The sequence below is a fragment of the Rattus norvegicus genome, chromosome 5, assembly GCF_021556685.1.
Source record: "Rattus norvegicus strain SHRSP/BbbUtx chromosome 5, alternate assembly SHRSP_T2T, whole genome shotgun sequence".
NCBI classification, from domain to species: domain Eukaryota; kingdom Metazoa; phylum Chordata; class Mammalia; order Rodentia; family Muridae; genus Rattus; species Rattus norvegicus.
Genome location: NC_141538.1, coordinates 9505621 through 9519666, shown reverse-complemented (window position 1 = coordinate 9519666; position 14046 = coordinate 9505621). Strand labels below are relative to the sequence as shown.

The window sequence follows — 14046 nt, the reverse complement described above, 5'->3', positions numbered from 1 at the left end:
TATCATTATATATATATATATGTGTGTGTGTGTGTATATATATATATATATATATAGGTCCAATTAAAAATAATAAAAATTTAAAAAAAATACTGGAACATGTTACCGAAGTCAAGGAAGCATGCACACTGGTTTATTCAGTAAAGAATGTAATGAGTGATGTTGATTAGCATCTGACGAAGGTACACTGTGTGAGATCCAGAAAAATGTGGAGCTCAGGAACTTCTATTATCTCAGAGAAGATGGGCCACTCCACCTGAATTTAGAGGTGTTCACCAACCTGTAAGTATTTTTTTTACAGCAGAAAAGCAGAATATATTTTTGCTCCCAGTTACACAATTACAATGGGTAATTATCAGCCAATTACTCGTTCTGCAACTTTTCCTTGAATGACACTCTTAGATTCTTCAGCTGTTAAAAGTCAAACATGTAACCAAAGTAAGTTAACTATGTACCCACAAACTATTCCAGGATTGTAAAACTTCAATGCCCTCCCCCTGTCCCCACCCCACAAAAAATAAAAGGAAAGGAACTATTTCCCCAACACCCCAGAGGCTGCACAACTCTTGGCAAGACATGCAAATCATTTGATTACAAAAAAAACAAAACAAAAAACAAACAACAAAAAACACCCCTGCAAACTTCAAGGCATTTATCCAGCATTCTCGCAGGGCTCAAAATAAAACTAAAAGATCAAGGGCGGAGTAGGGGAAAATGTTGAATCATTCTGGGTTCCCCGTGATTAGTTTATCACTTTAGTCACAGAACAAGGTGCAGATACCAGAAGTAAGTGCATTTGCCTTTCCAGTGGGTCATTTGTTGCCCAAGTAGATGACAGCAGGAACTTTAGAACCATGCTTGTTAAGTCTGTATTCATTAATCACTTGCATTCATACTTAAAAACAAAAACTAACAAAATAATAAAGAAAAAGACTATTCGGTACCAGAGATTAAATAACCATGTGTAGTCTCTTGAAATAAATTTGATTCCTTAAGAAGTCTAATTACTCTCAGTTGCCTTTTTTAAAATAACTATATATATATGTGTATATATATATATTTGTATATATTATCCTGTGATTCTACTTATGGTTCCTCTGCTGCGTTGAAGATCTAGGAGCATGAAAGCCTTGTGTCCCACATGAATGGTGGCTCTAATGCTGCACAAAGGTTACAAATAGGCAGTCTGGTCCTTCATTGATCCGGACTACCCATGGCTTCATTGTAAGTGATTATCCTTTTGGGATCTTGCTTCTGCAAATTCCATATAGATTCCATTTCTTTAGTGTGATATACAATAGCAGCCCTCAGGTCAAAAGAACCCCAGCTATCACTCCTTTCTAGGCCTCTCTGGTATCTCTGTTCTTTGGCGGAGCCTAACAAAGTGTTCGTAGGAGAGGCCAGAGGATTGTGATTTTCTATTTCGTAGTCCTTTGAGAGAAACACTAAAGCTCCTTGACTACTGGTGTCTGCTTTTTGCAGGTCACCTATATGACTGGGTTCCAAGGATAAGACTCCACTCTTAGTAGTCCCAGGTTTTAGAATGTTACCCAGAACTTGAGGACTAGTCCGTTTTTCCAGCTCATAAGCCTTGGGAAACACAGGATGCTCAGTTCCTGAGGGAATTATTTCAGCACCCTGTGAAACCAAAGTGGCAGGATATTCTCCTTGAAATGTCACTTCCATCACTTTATGATCTGATGACTTTCCAATAACAGCCTCTGGGCCAGCACTGGGTTCATTTATAAACAATAAACCCCACTGATTCTGGAATATATCTCCCAGGTTTTGCTGATCTGTCTGAGAGGGCAGATCTACTTGTGCACTTAACAGCACTGTTTGCATATTTGAAGGGTAGATAAAAAGGCTAGACTTAATTTGTTCAACAGCTGCTGAACTCAGACTCATGTCCTGAAGAACTGAATCAGTCCCAGTAGAGATGGGTGTTAAAGTATTAGCAGCAGTAGTTAGCAGTGGCTGACCCGCAGATGGATACACACTTCCATCAGTTCCTGCTAAAACAGGTCCATTAGAAAAACTGGCAGAAGTAACAGATTTCAGAGCTGACATGGGGACCTGGGATAACCGACTTGAGGATTGGGTCTCAGTTTCCCCAGTAGATGATGATGATGAAGATGAAGATGGTGACACAGAGGAGTTCTGTACAGTTTTGTTGAGGTTTTCCTTAACTTTGCTTGCATAACTTATTTTAGGAACTATTTTTGCACTGCTATTGTCCACTGGAAAAACTGGGGGTGGTTTAAACAAGGTCCATGAGTCCTCTTTGGAGGCAGCAGCTGAGGCATGCTTTCCTTTAGGCCGATCATCAAACTTTTTGCTACTCAGACCAGGTTTAATATCTAAATTTTTACGAATTATGTCACCCATAGCAGGTTTTCCACGACTTGTTCCTCCAGGTCCAGTTTCGTATTCCCAAATAGGCTTCAAACCATCTACTCGAGTTCCCTTTTGTTCACTGTAGTCAGGCGTTAAAGTTTCAAGTCCCTGTTTTAATGCTGGGACACTAGTCTCTTGCATTATTTTGTCCTGCACTAAATTAAGGTTTTCACAACCCTGGGCACTGTTGCGCCCAGCTTTCCTTTTTTTAGGAGTGGTATATCCAGTCTCAGATCCACTCCTATCATTATCTGCTCCTTTGCTCATATAACCATTAGTAATATAGCCTGAATTATTTGTTATAACACCATTTGGAATTGCTATAGTGTCGGTCTTATCTACAGCCTGGGTCTCTCCAGATTTATTTTCATAAGACTTCCCATTCTTTTTGTCCATACTGTTTTTCTGAATAAAATTCTTGGTTTTAATTCCTGCTTTTCCAAAGGTGCTGGTCTTTACAGTCTGCTTCAGGCTCGTGTCTACAACTTGCTGGTTGCCATTGAGGACCCTGGAAATAGGGTTGGTAGCTTCATCAGAACTGAGGTTCTTTAAAGATATTTCTCTTTCTCCAGCATTACCATTTATTTCACCATAGCCTGTTTTCTTCTTTGGCGTTTCCTGGTGCTGCTGGAGGGTGTGTTTCTGCTCATGTTTCAGCGGCTTGGGCTGGGCCTTGGGGCTGCCCTCGGCTCCATGCTGCAGGTATTGGTGAGGCTGCTGGTGATGGTGGTGGTGGCTGTGGTTGTAGAAATAATCCTGTAAGTATTTTTTTGATACTTCTTTTTTTCTTCTTCCATTTTTATTAAATTGGGTATTCTTATTTACATTTCAAATGTTATTCCCTTTCCCAGTTTCCTGTCCATAAGCCCCCAGGCCCTCCCCTCCCCTTCTGTATGGGTGTTCCCCTCCCCACCATTACCTCCCTCCAACAATCCCCTACTATACATGGGCCACATGTGGTATTACAGAACAATAGTATCTTTTAAGAATTATTTTTTGCAAAGATTAGTACAGTATATATGAGCCAGACAGCTGGAGTTCACAGCCTAACTTCAGTATAATATGTTGAACTGTATTTTATGAAATTCAATCCCATCCTAAGAGGAGTTGGATAACAGAAAACAAAAACAGCAGCAGCAGCATCAACAGCTTCAACCAACTGTGTGACACACTGTGGAAGGAAATCAGATGGCAGAACCGGAGCAGGCACTGGCTGGTCCCTAGGAGCTGTAGGCAGCCATCAGCTTCACAAGGTTTCTCAAGCTGGCATTTGCTTTAATGCTGTGCAGCAGTTTACTCTGAAACCGAAGCCATCCCTCCTGCAGGGAAGCTTTTTAAACCAGAAGATAGACAATTCAGAAGATCTTGAGGAACTCCTCCAAACTAATGAGCTTCACTAGGCCTCTTCTTCCCAAGAGTAAATAGTAAGGATTACTGATCGTCACTAGAAAACAGTCAAGTTTCAAAGACTCAGGCAATAGACGCTGCAGAGAAGACTAGGAGACCAGATCAGACGTCTGCAAGGAGCAGAGATAAACCAAGCTGTCTGGAAGAGATTTAGAGCAACAGGGTCACATGGAAGGGGCCCTCCCCTCTCTCGTTTGTTGATTTGTCTGCAGACTGCTTAGTGTACTCCAGGCTTTTGTGAGCTATTAACCCATACTGGGGTGGGATTTGTTGGTACGGCTGTCTTTAAGTCATTTCTGTGTCTGTGAATAATCCCTTACCCTTACTCCTGTAATTAATCCCAAATAAAACTGATTGTTTCACCAAAAAACAACCAACCAACCAACCAAACAAACAAACAAACAGACAGACAGACAAACCACAACATAACTTCATGCACTGACACAGCTAGATGAAGTTTAGATTTAGTTGGCTTGCGGCCTCCCTATACAAATGACCTGTAATCCACTCTCCCATTTCCTCACTGGGCACGTTTAAATTGGTTTTAATGGCTTGTTGTGCACAACACTACATTTTCCCACAACTCCTGGTGCATATTTATGTATAACCCTATAGTGATTAACTGGATATGAAAGTAACATAAAACATACATATTTGTCTTCATTTACTAGGCAATGTCAAATTTCTCTTCAAAATCTGCCATCTTGCCTTCTTTCAACAAAGTTTCTGTTTGTTTATGTACTTGAGAATAATTGATATTATGAGATCTGGGTTCTCTCTCTCTCTCTCTCTCTCTCTCTCTCTCTCTCTCTCTCTCTCTCCAACTGATGCCGAGAAGCCTTGCTTTCTAAGTTGGTTTGTGAAACCAACTTACTTAGGTTGAGTTATTACATCGTAACGAGTGTTGGTGAGTGAGAATAATTGTTTCTATGGATTTATTGGTTCCTGAAGTTCTTTTCTCTCATGGCTTACACATTTCTGCTCATGTCTTTCACATTTTATCTTATGCAGAATCTATAATCAACTCTAACCAAAGCTTACTTTTAAAGCCTTAAGCTGTGTGATTTTATGTTTACAATTTTACATGGTTGGTTTTACTGAATTAAATATTAAGAATCTTACTTTTCTAATTAATTTAGAATAAACCTATTGCTAGTCATATATTGCCTATAGCTAGTCATAAATAAATATATGCTGTATTTATATTATTTTCTCTCTTCCTTTCTACTCAGCCTGTGTTCATTCTGTCGCCCTAAAATTCATGGCCTCTTTTTCTATTACTTATAAACTTACATATGAAAATATATGACCTCTGCTGGGCCCATTTAGCAATGTTCATGTATACTTGTATTTCGGGCTGACCACTTGGGATTAGAGAACCTATCAGGAACTCCTCCCTGGAGAAGACGGATCCTCCCTCACTGTAGCCATTGATTGACTAGAGCTAGTCTTCTGGGGACGGGGCCTAGTGAGTGTGTTTTGTTTTTTTTTTTTTTTCCTGTTAACTGGTGCTGAAATTTCCACAATAGGGTTGCCAAAATAAGAATCGTACCTTTTCTTGTAAGAATTTTGCAATTTTAATTCTCATAATATGTCTTCAATCTACCTAGAATTTATTTTGCTCAGAAGCAGTTTTCTCATTTTGGTCTGCTCCTGTATAAATAACCAGTTGCCCTTTGACCATTTTCTGAACTCGGTGCTTTGTTTGCTCGTTTATAATGGCGTCTGCTGCAATGCTGACTTTCCATGAGTCTGACTCAAGGTTATTTATTGAATTACGTTCGTCTGTTTGCTGCTTTTCATGTCAGTGATATTTGTCTTGGGGTCTGTGCTTCATTACAGCTGATATCTGCTCTTTTGCTACTTTCTTTTTCTTCAGGCTTTCTTTGGGCTTTGTTCATTCCTACACAAGGTATGCACTTTATCTCTTGTGTTCAATAAAAACGCTGTTTGAATTTTAATCAAAACAATAACACTATAAGAACATAGTTAAAAATGCTAAGGGAAGACCCCCGGATCCCGGCCCACAGCAGCTCTCTGCTCCCAGACCCCGTGGGAAAGAGACCTCACCGCCTGGTCAGGTGGGCACTCCTGAGGCTGCAGAGCGGAAGAGACCACCAACACTGTCCACCCCTGCCCACATCCCTGGCCCAAGAGGAAACTGTATAAGGCCTCTGGGCTCCCGTGGGGGAGGGCCCAGGAGTGGCAGGACCCCTGCCTGAGACACCGCCGGAACCTGAAGGAAACAGACCGGATAAACAGTTCTCTGCACCCAAATCCCGTGGGAGGGAGAGCTAAACCTTCAGAGAGGCAGACAAGCCTGGGAAACCAGAAGAGACTGCTCTCTGTACATACATCTCGGACCCCAGAGGAAAACACCAAAGGCCATCTGGAACCCTGGTGCACTGAAGCTCCCGGACGGGGTGGCACAGGTCTTCCTGGTTGCTGCCGCTGCAGAGAGCCCCTGGGCAGCACCCCGCGAGCGAACTTGAGCCTCAGGACCACAGGTAAGACCAACTTTTCTGCTGCAAGAAAGCTGCCTGGTAAACTCAAGACACAGGCCCACAGGAACAGCTGAAGACCTGTAGAGAGGAAAAACTACATGCCCGAAAGCAGAACACTCTGTCCCCATAACTGGCTGAAAGAAAACAGGAAAACAGGTCTACAGCACTCCTGACACACAGGCTTATAGGACAGTCTAGCCACTGTCAGAAATAGCAGAACAAAGTAATACCAGAGATAATCTGATGGCGAGAGGCAAGCGCAGGAACACAAGCAACAGAAACCAAGACTACATGGCATCATCGGAGCCCAATTCTCCCACCAAAACAAACATGGAATATCCAAACACACCAGAAAAGCAAGAACTAGTTTCAAAATCATATTTGATCATGATGCTGGAGGACTTCAAGAAAGACGTGAAGAACTCCCTTAGGGAAACACAGGAAAACATTAATAAACAAGTAGAAGCCTACAGAGAGGAATTGCAAAAATCCCTGAAAGAATCGCAAAAATCCCTGAAAGAATTCCAGGAAAACACAATCAAAGAGTTGAAGGAATTAAAAATGGAAATAGAAGCAATCAAGAAAGAACACATGGAAACAACCCTGGATATAGAAAACCAAAAGAAGAGACAAGGAGCTGTAGATACAAGCTTCACCAACAGAATACAAGAGATGGAAGAGAGAATCTCAGGAGCAGAAGATTCCATAGAAATCATTGACTCAACTGTCAAAGATAAGGTAAAGCAGAAAAAGCTACTGGTCCAAAACATACAGGAAATCCAGGACTCAATGAGAAGATCAAACCTAAGGATAATAGGTATAGAAGAGAGTGAAGACTCCCAGCTCAAAGGACCAGTAAATATCTTCAACAAAATCATAGAAGAAAACTTCCCTAACCTAAAAAAAGAGATACCCATAGACATACAAGAAGCCTACAGAACTCCAAATAGATTGGACCAGAAAAGAAACACCTCCCGTCACATAATTGTCAAAACACCAAACGCACAAAATAAAGAAAGAATATTAAAAGCAGTAAGGGAAAAAGGTCAAGTAACATATGAAGGCAGACCTATCAGAATCACACCAGACTTCTCGCCAGAAACTATGAAGGCCAGAAGATCCTGGACTGATGTCATACAGACCCTAAGAGAACACAAATGCCAGCCCAGGTTACTGTATCCTGCAAAACTCTCAATTAACATAGATGGAGAAACCAAGATATTCCATGACAAAACCAAATTTACACAATATCTTTCTACAAACCCAGCACTACAAAGGATAATAAATGGTAAAGCCCAACATAAGGAGGCAAGCTATACCCTAGAAGAAGCAAGAAACTAATCGTCTTGGCAACAAAACAAAGTGAGTGAAAGCACACAAACATAACCTCACATCCAAATATGAATATAACGGGAAGCAATAATCACTATTCCTTAATATCTCTGAACATCAATGGCCTCAACTCCCCAATAAAAAGACATAGATTAACAAACTGGATATGCAACGAGGACCCTGCATTCTGATGCCTACAGGAAACACACCTCAGAGACAAAGACAGACACTACCTCAGAGTGAAAGGCTGGAAAACAACTTTCCAATCAAATGGTCAGAAGAAGCAAGCTGGAGTAGCCATTCTAATGTCAAATAAAATCAATTTCCAACTAAAAGTCATCAAAAAAGATAAGGAAGGACACTTCATATTCATCAAAGGAAAAATCCACCAAGATGAACTCTCAATCCTAAATATCTATGCCCCAAATACAAGGGCACCTACATATGTAAAAGAAACCTTACTAAAGCTCAAAACACACATTGCACCTCACACAATAATAGTGGGAGATTTCAACACCCCACTCTCATCAATGGGCAGATCATGGAAACAGAAATTAAACAGTGATGTCGACAGACTAAGAGAAGTCATGAGCCAAATGGACTTAACGGATATTTATAGAACATTCTATCCTAAAGCAAAAGGATATACCTTCTTCTCAGCTCCTCATGGTACTTTCTCCAAAATTGACCATATAATTGGTCAAAAAACGGGCCTCAACAGGTACAGAAAGATAGAAATAATCCCATGCGTGCTATCGGACCACCACGGCCTAAAACTGGTCTTCAATAAAAATAAGGGAAGAACGCCCACATATATGTGGAAGTTGAACAATGCTCTACTCAACGATAACCTGGTCAAGGATGAAATAAAGAAAGAAATTAAAGACTTTTTAGAATTTAATGAAAATGAAGGTACAACATACCCAAACTTATGGGACACAATGAAAGCTGTGCTAAGAGGAAAACTCATAGCTCTGAGTGCCTGCAGAAAGAAACGGGAAAGAGCATATGTCAGCAGCTTGACAGCACACCTAAAAGCTCTAGAACAAAAAGAAGCAAATACACCCAGGAGGAGTAGAAGGCAGGAAATAATCAAACTCAGAGCTGAAATCAACCAAGTAGAAACAAAAAGGACCATAGAAAGAATCAACAGAACCAAAAGTTGGTTCTTTGAGAAAATCAACAAGATAGATAAACCCTTAGCCAGACTAAGGAGAGGACACAGAGAGTGCGTCCAAATTCACAAAATCAGAAATGAAAAGGGAGACATAACTACAGATTCAGAGGAAATTCAAAAAATCATCAGATCTTACTATAAAAACCTATATTCAACAAAACTTGAAAATCTTCAGGAAATGGACAATTTCCTAGACAGATACCAGGTATCGAAGTTAAATCAGGAACAGATAAACCAGTTAAACAACCCCATAACTCCTAAGGAAATAGAAGCAGTCATAAAAGGTCTGCCAACCAAAAAGAGCCCAGGTCCAGACGGGTTTAGTGCACAATTCTATCAAACCTTCATAGAAGACCTCATACCAATATTATCCAAACTATTCCACAAAATTGAAACAGATGGATCACTACCGAATACCTTCTACGAAGCCACAATTACTCTTATACCTAAACCACACAAAGACACAACAAAGAAAGAGAACTTCAGACCAATTTCCCTTATGAATATCGACGCAAAAATACTCAATAAAATTCTGGCAAACCGAATCCAAGAGCACATCAAAACAATCATCCACCATGATCAAGTAGGCTTCATCCCAGGCATGCAGGGATGGTTTAATATACGGAAAACCATCAACGTGATCCATTATATAAACAAACTGAAAGAACAGAACCACATGATCATTTCATTAGATGCTGAGAAAGCATTTGACAAAATTCAACACCCCTTCATGATAAAAGTCCTGGAAAGAATAGGAATTCAAGGCCCATACCTAAACATAGTAAAAGCCATATACAGCAAACCAGTTGCTAACATTAAACTAAATGGAGAGAAACTTGAAGCAATCCCACTAAAATCAGGGACTAGACAAGGCTGCCCACTCTCTCCCTACTTATTCAATATAGTTCTTGAAGTTCTAGCCAGAGCAATCAGACAACAAAAGGAGATCAAGGGGATACAGATCAGAAAAGAAGAAGTCAAAATATCACTATTTGCAGATGATATGATAGTATATTTAAGTGATCCCAAAAGTTCCACCAGAGAACTACTGAAGCTGTTAAACAACTTCAGCAAAGTGGCTGGGTATAAAATTACCTCAAATAAATCAGTTGCCTTCCTCTATACAAAAGAGAAACAAGCCGAGAAAGAAATTAGGGAAACGACACCCTTCATAACAGACCCAAATAATATAAAGTACCTCGGTGTGACTTTAACCAAGCAAGTAAAAGATCTGTACAATAAGAACTTCAAGACACTGAGGAAAGAAATTGAAGAAGACCTCAGAAGATGGAAAGATCTCCCATGCTCATGGATTGGCAGGATTAATATAGTAAAAATGGCCATTTTACCAAAAGCAATCTACAGATTCAATGCAATCCCCATCAAAATACCAATCCAATTCTTCAAAGAGTTAGACAGAACAATTTGCAAATTCATCTGGAATAACAAAAAACCCAGGATAGCTAAAGCTATCCTCAAAGGACTTCAGGGGGAATCACTATCCCTGAACTCAAGCAGTATTACAGAGCAATAGTGATAAAAACTGCATGGTATTGGTACAGAGACAGACAGATAGACCAATGGAATAGAATTGAAGACCCAGAAATGAACCCACACACCTATGGTCACTTGATTTGTGACAAAGGAGCCAAAACCATCCAATGGAAAAAGATAGCATTTTCAGCAAATGGTGCTGGTTCAACTGGAGGTCAACATGTAGAAGAATGCAGATCGATCCATGCTTATCACCCTGTACAAAGCTTAAGTCCAAGTGGATCAAGGACCTCCACATCAAACCAGACACACTCAAACTAATAGAAGAAAAACTAGGGAAGCATCTGGAACACATGGGCACTGGAAAAAATTTCCTGAACAAAACACCAATGGCTTACGCTCTAAGATCAAGAATCGACAAATGGGATCTCATAAAACTGCAAAGCTTCTGTAAGGCAAAGGACACTGTGGTTAGGACAAAACGTCAACCAACAGATTGGGAAAAGATCTTTACCAATCCTACAACAGATAGAGGCCTTATATCCAAAATATACAAAGAACTCAAGAAGTTAGACCGCAGGGAACAAATAACCCTATTAAAAAATGGGGTTCAGAGCTAAACAAAGAATTCCCAGCTGAGGAATGCCGAATGGCTGAGAAACACCTAAAGAAATGTTCAACATCTTTAGTCATAAGGGAAATGCAAATCAAAACAACCCTGAGATTTCACCTCACACCAGTGAGAATGGCTAAGATCAAAAACTCAGGTGACAGCAGATGCTGGTGAGGATGTGGAGAAAGAGGAACACTCCTCCATTGTTGGTGGGATTGCAGACTGGTACAACCATTCTGGAAATCAGTCTGGAGGTTCCTCAGAAAATTGGACATTGAACTGCCTGAGGATCCAGCTATACCTCTCTTGGGCATATACCCAAAAGATGCCTCAACATATAAAAGAGACACGTGCTCCACTATGTTCATTGCAGCCTTATTTATAATAGCCAGAAGCTGGAAAGAACCCAGATGCCCTTCAACAGAGGAATGGATACAGAAAATGTGGTACATCTACACAATGGAATATTACTCAGCTATCAAAAACAACGAGTTTATGAAATTCGTAGGCAAATGGTTGGAACTGGAAAATATCATCCTGAGTGAGCTAACCCAATCACAGAAAGACATACATGGTATGCACTCATTGATAAGTGGCTATTAGCCCAAATGCTTGAATTACCCTAGATCCCTAGAACAAACGAAACTCAAGACGGATGATCAAAATGTGAATGCTTCACTCCTTCTTTAAATGAGGAAAAAGAATACCCTTGGCAGGGAAGGGAGAGGCAAAGATTAAAACAGAGACTGAAGGAACACCCATTCAGAGCCTGCCCCACATGTGGCCCATACATATACAGCCACCCAATTAGACAAGTTGGATGAAGCAAAGAAGTGCAGACCGACAGGAGCCGGATGTAGATCGCTCCTGAGAGACACAGCCAGAATACAGCAAATACAGAGGCGAATGCCAGCAGCAAACCACTGAACTGAGAATAGGTCCCCTATTGAAGGAATCAGAGAAAGAACTGGAAGAGCTTGAAGGGGCTCGAGACCCCATATGTACAACAATGTCAAGCAACCAGAGCTTCCAGGGACTAAGCCACTACCTAAAGACTATACATGGACTGACCCTGGACTCTGACTCCATAGGTAGCAATGAATATCCTAGTAAGAGCACCAGTGGAAGGGGAAGCCCTGGGTCCTGCTAAGACTGAACCCCCAGTGAACTAGTCTATGGGGGGAGGGCGGCAATGGGGGGAGGGTTGGGAGGGGAACACCCATAAGGAAGGGGAGGGGGGAGGGGGATGTTTGCCCGGAAACCGGGAAAGGGAATAATACTCGAAATGTATATAAGAAATACTCAAGTTAATAAAAAAAAATTAAAAAAAAATGCTAAGGGAAAAGGGACTTCTTTTATACTTAGTCTTTTATAAAATTTATTTAAGGTTTTGGGTATATCCTTAAAAGCTTTACATTTTTCTTCTTAAGGTTCATTTAAATTTTTAGAATGAAATAGCATATTTGTAGTGTATTCTTCATTATTATAAAAATACCTGTGATTTCCATTATAAGTTACATTGGTTAAGCAGTTTTCTGGAGCACTAATGTCTTAGAGTATTGATCTGAATTTTTTTATAATAGTTAACTGTATTCTAATTAGATAGCCTTCTAGTGAAGACCGTGTGGTCCTTTTTTCTGCAGTTTTTTCACTGTAGGGAACTTGTAGACCATGACAAATTGTAGGGAAAGAGCAGCCTTCCTCCTGATATTAAAGAGGACTGTCCCAATACTAACAGGTCAGGTTGTACTTAAAACTCCATCTCTTCAGTCATGTGATCTTGAATTTGTACCCCATGTCATGAAGTTGTTTGATTTGGGGAATACTGGTCAAACCCATTTTTTAATATCTGCAAAATGAAAATAATAACAGCACAAAAATTTCATGAGAATTAAATGAACATGTTTTTGCTCACGAATATAGATATGTATTCCTATATGCATATAGGAATGCATATATTGATATGTCAATATATATAAAAATAAGTAAATAATATTTAACATATTTATTTATTTCTTGATTACTGTAAATATATTAGTATATTTATTCCATAATTTTGTTGGAGATGCTTATTTTTATTCCTACCTTCACTAATGTTTCCTTTATAATTGAGAATTAGGTAATTCTGTGAGGAAGAATGATATGCTTTTGTTATTAATTTTCAAAAATACTGATATAAATAGATGATAGATAGGTAAATGATAGATTGATTGATAGACAATAGATGATAGAAAAATGATAGATTCATAGATAAATGATAGATAGATAGATACATAGATACATAGATAGATAAATAGATAGATAGATACATAGATAGATACATAGATTGATACTATCTTTACCTTCCTGGACTGGAAATAACAAAGCAGGACAACATTTTGTGTTTATTGTTAGTAATGCTTTTATTGATATTACTATATTTTAAAGCAACTTTAAAATACAATTAATGTTTAAATGTCTCTATATGATTAATCTATATGATTCAATGATCTAAGGTGTGTTTACTCTCTCAAAACCATCACCATTAAAATAGTAATATCGAACACTTTCTAAAGTCTCATCTGTCTCTTTGTTTTTACTCTTTGTGGTAAGAATAACCAACAGGAGCTCTACTCTCTTAAAAAATCAATGCATAATACAGTTATATTATAATGTTGTACTGTTAAAGTGTGCTCTGCTCCATAGCAATATGTGGAGTTAATCCACCTCGAATGCAATTCATGGATGCAGTTTTTAAGCAAGCATAACCTAGCAGAATCACAGTGCTCATTCTTAAAAGACTTCCCATCACTCTGAGATAAAGCAGTCCTTAGGGTTGTTGCTTCACATTTATAATAATTTCCTAAAGTCTCTGTTGAGTGTTGAGATGTCAACTGATGTGTGGGAACTGCCTTTCTTTCATTAGAAAGTTCCAATTAGATACAGGTTAGTTTTATCTCCACACACATGCACAGATTCTTTTCTCAGAAGCCACTACCTACCTCATAAGTGACACAGGGATGTATGTGGGTCAGTACCTCCTAGAAATAGAAAGCTTTGCTTCAAAGCAGCCTTGATTTGCACCAATAACTACTGATCTCATTATCAGGAAGTTGGACCATGTGTGTATTGCTTAGTAATTA

The 14046-nt window shown here is 39.4% G+C and overlaps 1 pseudogene; it reads right to left on the bottom strand.

The window, feature by feature from the left end:
- Nucleotides 1-302: 302 nt before the first annotated feature.
- The window catches only part of Nufip2-ps1 (nuclear FMR1 interacting protein 2, pseudogene 1), a 28672-nt pseudogene continuing 14928 nt past the window's right edge, over nucleotides 303-14046 (bottom strand).